The following is a 6,068-nucleotide window of genomic DNA, read 5'->3' as shown; positions in this document are numbered from 1 at the left end:
ATGGGGATCCTAATAAAATACTAAATACCAAACTCGACAGAACATCTTCGTTTTGGCGAAAACACCGCCACTTAAATGCCTAGCAGAGGTGAAAGACACACCTTCCAGCACTGATTGTTGATTTGCCTGGCAACAATACCACAAATTAGCAAGAGTGCTGCAGAAATCTGCCTGAAACTAATCTATGTGTACAACTAAGAGTCACAAGTACTGAGCAATCAGACAGTTCAAACAGCAGTGATTAAGTAGGCTACTAGGTAAAAGACAGCACTAAAATTAAATTGCCCTAGCAAGAAAATACCAACAGCTACTTACTGAATAAAAAAAAGAGACTCACTACCCTTGTAGGATCTTATGTTCTTCCAAACTATAGATGACACTTTACAACTACTGTAATTCCTGTAAATCCATTCATATCTGACCTAAGTAGAAACCCATTAATATCTGACCTAAGTGGAAACCCATTAATATCTGACCTAAGTGGAAACCCATTAATATCTGACCTAAGTGGAAACCCATTAATATCTGACCTAAGTGGAAACCCATTAATATCTGACCTAAGTGGAAACCCATTAATATCTGACCTAAGTGGAAACCCCGACTGACTGGAAACACTGATACCGGCCCTCTCAGTCTGTGTCCTGGTCTGGGGGAGATAGAGAACCAGGCATGTGACATATAGGACCTGGCAGGGCCAGAGGTCTGGCAGGCAAGCTGAAAGCGAGAGAAGAGAGAGAGAGGGGAAGGGGGGGGAGAAGAGAGAGAGGGGATCCAAGGAGCCAGGCAGACGAGAGGAAAAAATGACTATCTCTGGGAAAGCCATCTGAGCAGTGAAAGGAGAGATATAGAGAAACAAAACAGAGGAGAAAGAATGGGATATCATTAATTTAAATAGCATTGAGGGTTATTACCTAAATATGTCATTATACTGTATGTATTTACTTGTGTCATGACGTTACCTTCAATTGAGTCTATTAACCATTTAAATATTTCTGCTTTGTGAAATGGATGTTGTCATTTCTGGATTCCTTTTGGAACCACTTAATTTGATAAATTAGATTAGAGTTGAATTAAAGGTTAAGTTGAATTAAAGGTTTTATGGTGGGAAAACATTTCAGTTCAGATTTAGGTAACGTTTTAGAAAAGGAGAGCCACCTACTGGCCAGTCAGTCAACTGAACTGCTTTGGGTTACTTTATGTGAAGACAATCAGATTCTGGACATTACATTTACATTTTTGTCATTTAGCAGACGCTCTTATCCAGAGCGACTTACAGTTAGTGAATGCATCTTAAGATAGCTAGGTGGGACAACCACATATCACAGCCATAGTAAGTCAAATGTTCCTCAATAAAGTAGGGGGGTCAAGTGCGAGTGTTAGGTTTTTATTATTATTACTTTTGGCAAAAAAAACATAGCCTACCACATATTTTCACTTTATAAAGTAACTTTTAGAAAAAACATGACAATACCTAACTTTACCATCCTGGGTTTAGTGTCTTTTTAGCTTCCAATACATACCACCATTTAAGCACTGAGACAATGTTATGGAAAATGCACAAGAATGCAGAATAAACTCACATTTATATTTACATTCCAAACAGATGACACACAATGTCTCCATTGTGCTTGCTGCCTCACAGTGAGTGTGTTCAATTATCTCCACTGAATTCCACTGTGGGGACAAAAACAGAACTCTTGGGCTCAATTCAATCAAACCCACATTGTAGTGTTTACATAGTAACGAGTAAACAGATTTTTTCTCCCTTGTTAAAACAAATTTCGAAATTGGTTTGATTGCAGAAATAGCAGGTACACAACACTTCCCTAGCAGATAGATGCTTCAGGTTTCTGAATACGATGAGTGTATATATGTGTGTGTGTGGGCACTGATGTACATAAACAAGTTGCCTAGCCTGAATTCACCCCTACTGTAATCAAGAAGTCATAAATCCAGAGGTCAGTCAGAGCAACACCACACCCATACCCTTGCAAACCGATAAGATGATCTGACCACCTACAGTGTCTTACAAAAGTATTCACCCCCTTGGCATTTTCCCTAACCTGGAATTAAAATCGATTTTTGGGGGGTTTGTATCATTTGATTTACACAACATGCCTACCACTTTTAAAGATGCAAAGTATGTTTTATTGTGAAACAAACAAGAAATTAGACAATAAAAACAGAACTTGAGCATGCATAACTAACCCCCCCCAAAGTAAATACTTTATAGAGCTACCTTTTGCAGCAATTACAGCTGCAAGTCTCTTGGGGTATGCCTCTATAAGCTTGGCACATCTAGCCGCTGGGATTTTTGCCCATTCTTCAAGGAAAAACTTCTCCAGCTCCTTCAAGTTGGATGCGTTCCTCTGGTGTACAGCAATCTTTAAGTCATACCACAGATTTGAGATTTTGAGGTCTGAGCTTTGAGGTCTGAGCTCAGATTTCAGATTTTGAGGTCTGAGCTTTGACTAGGCCATTCCAAGAAATGTAAATGTTTCCCCTTAAACCACGCAAGTGTTGCTTTAGCAGTATGCTTATGGTCATTGTCCTGCTGGAAGGGGAACATCCGTCCCAGTGTCAAATCTCTGGAAGACTGAAACAGGTTTCCCTCAAGAATTTCCCTGTATTTAGCTCCATCTGTCATTCCTTCAATTCTGACCAGTTTCCCAGTCCCTGCCGATGAAAAACATCCCCACAGCATGATGCTGCCACCACCATGCTTCCCTGTGGGGATGTTGTTCATGGGGTGATGAGAGGTGTTGGATTTGTGCCAGACATAGCATTTTCCTTGATGACCAAAAAGCTCAATTTTAGTCTCATCTGACCAGAGTACCTTCTTTCATACGTTTGAGGAGTCTCCCATGTGCCTTTTGGCAAACACCAAATGTGTTTGCTTATTTTTTTCTTTAAGCAATGGCTTTTTTCTGGACACTCCTCCGTACAGCCCAGCTCTGTAGAGTGTACGGCTTAAACTGGTCCTATGGACAGATACTCCAATCTCCGCTGTGGACCTTTAGCTCTTTCAGGGTTATCTTTGTTCTCTTTGTAGCCTCTCAGGTTAATGCCCTCCTTGCCTGGTTTGTGATTTTTGGTGGATGGCCCTCTCTTGGCAGGTTTGCTGTGGTGCCATATTCTTTCCATTTATTTTATAATGGATTTAATGGTGCTCTGTGGGATGTTCAAAGTTTCAGATATTTTTTTTATAGCCCAACCCTGATCTGTACTTCTCCACAACTTTGTCCCTGACCTGTTTGGAGAGCTCCTTGGTCTTCATATTGCCGCTTGCTTGGTGGGGCCCCTTGCTTAGTGGTGTGGCAGACTCTGGGGCCTTTCAGAACAGGTGTATATATACTGAGATCATGTGACCGATCATGTGACACTTAGATTGCACACAGGTGGACTTCATTTAAGATATGCACGGCACCACTTTTTCGTTTTTGTTTTGAATTTTTTTTTTGAAAGTCATTTTTTAAATTTCACTTCACCAATTTTGACTATTTTGTGTATGTCCATTACATGAAATCCAAATAAAAATCAATTTAAATTACAGGTTGTAATGCAACAAAATAGGAAAAACACCAAGGGGGTGGATAATTTTGCAAGGCACTGTAAGCTCAAAGTAGCAGCCAGACAGACAGAGGTTGGTAAAGAACTGCTGAGGCAGGGAACACAGCCATCTCTTCAGCCTCTCCTCTGCCTCGAACCCACCCACTCCTCTAATAGAACCGATAAGGATAACCAGAAGAAAGGTTCTGCATTGTTTCAGATGGAGGAAACATGAAACCAGGGTGAAAGTCGATGGAAGTAGATTTTTTTTAGAGGACAGATAGGTCATTCATTGCATGATGGGAACTGTTTAGGCATTTGTCCAAGTAGGGTTCATTACAGTAATACAGCAGTATCAACACCAGCTCAGCTTTTCTACACTATACACTATACACTATATATACAAAAGTATGTGGACCGCCATTGGACTCTGGAGCAGTGGAAACATGTTCACTGGAGGGATGAATCACGCTTCTCCATCTGGTACTACGAAGGACGAATCTGGATTTGGCGGATGCCAGGAGAACGCTACCTGACCCAATGCATAGTGCCAACTGTAAAGTTTGGTGGAGGTGGAATAATGCTCTGGGGCTGTTTTTCATGGTTTGGGCTAGGCCCCTTAGTTCCAGTGAAGGGAAATCTTGACGCTAAAATATACAATGACATTCTAGATGATTTTGTGCTTCCATCTTTGTGGCAATAGTTTGGGGAAGGCCCTTTCCTGTTTCAGCATGACAATGCCCCCATGCACAAAGTGAAGTCCATACAGAAATGGTTTGTCGAGATCGGTATGGAAAAACTTGACTGGCCTGTACAGAGCCCTGACCTCAACCCCATCGAATACCTTTGGGATGAATTGGAACGCCAACTGCGAGCCAGGCCTAATCGCCCAACATCAGTGTCTGACCTCACTAATGTGCTTATGGCTGAATGGAAGCAAGTTCCCTTAGCACTAGATGCTGCAACATCTAGTGGAAGCCTTCCCAAAAGAGTGGAGGATGTTATAGCAGCAAAGGGCGTACCAACTCCATATTAATGCCCATGATTTTGGAATGAGATGTTCGACCAGTAGGTGTCCACATACTTTTGGTCATGTAATGTACCAGACATTCCTTAGAATACAAAACAATGGCATGCAGAGCCAAGTTGATAAACATTTTCTGACAAATACTGTGTGGCAGTACAGGATATATTTGGACACATGAAATAATTTTGATTCCACTTATTGTATTCTAAATCTGAAACACCTATTACAACAAAATCCATTCACAAAGTAATGCATAGAAAAGCCAAATGGGTTCCTTTCCTATGTAACACAATATAACAATGATAGATTTCAGCGGCCAAGGGGTTTTAAATAATGTGTTCATTTGTTTTTGTCGAAGAACCATTTTCCATGTCATTAATCTCAAAGAGCTGTCGGAGAGCCACAATGCAGCAGCCTAAGACTCATACTCATGTGTGCTCTCTGCTGGACGATGAAGGTATAGCAAAACCGTAATGTTATTCACAATGGAATGGGGTCCATTTCTGAGCTCTGTCAGTGAGTGCGATTTTCAATTAACTGGCCCCAGAGCAGCATTCATGTCTCCCAAGTTGTTGTGTTATTCTTTGCCTTAGAGTGTGTGTCTTGTTTTTCTTTTATAGCTCAGTGTTAGAGTGCTTCCTCTGGGGGTCAGAGAGGGTACACGCCAAAAACAACAGGATGAAAAACAACACTGGGTGGAAGGGTTGAGCAAGGAAGGAGGGGGGTCAGGGACAGTGGGGGTTAGAATTTAGGAGATTTTTCTCTCTGAGTGAGAAAAGTACCCAGCAATGTTTTATAGGCAGTTTGAAACAGTGGTCCTGTTGTGTAGGCAACCAGGGAGCAGTCCAGACACCTGGCACACACAGACAGAGACATTGCTCAGCTTGCCTCTGCCTTGTTGGGGGAAGGACTGTGATACTTCGGGTGGACAGTCATAGGAGCACTGGCAGTGAGGAAAGATGGAACCAGGCCTGAAGGGTTTGTGTGTGTTAGCTTGCATACATGCTTGCTTGCGTGTGTGTGAACCTGGGTCAAAAGGATCCTGTGGGAAAGCAGTGTGTTTCCTGGAGGACCTCTCTCTCGGTGCAAAATGTGACTCCATTAGGGCCAGGTCTTCAGCAGCTCAGCGGCGATGTGAAATATTGGTTTCCTGTCCACATTCCCTACCTCCCCGGCTGTGTTATCGTTGGCCCTAAGAGAGGTACCAGGCTGTGAGGCTGCAGCCTAGCGGGGCCTCCCCAACCTCCCCACGGCCCCTCAGGACTGCCTGCCTGTGGTATTGCTTAACCAACAGAATTTTGGCAGCCAGTTAGGTCCACTTTATTTTATCTGACCCCTTTCGACTTGTTTCACACCCTCTCTGTCTGTTTAATTGTTGTTTCCTCTCTGAGGGTGAGGCTGGGCTGTCTGAGTCTTAGCTGGATCCATGTGAAGTCCAGCCAGAGCAGAACAGCTTGCATCACTGGCAGACTGGAGATGTCTCCTCCATTAA

Source organism: Oncorhynchus keta, chromosome 1 (assembly GCF_023373465.1).
Source record: "Oncorhynchus keta strain PuntledgeMale-10-30-2019 chromosome 1, Oket_V2, whole genome shotgun sequence".
Classification (NCBI taxonomy): domain Eukaryota; kingdom Metazoa; phylum Chordata; class Actinopteri; order Salmoniformes; family Salmonidae; genus Oncorhynchus; species Oncorhynchus keta.
Note: the sequence above shows the minus strand (reverse complement) of the source record.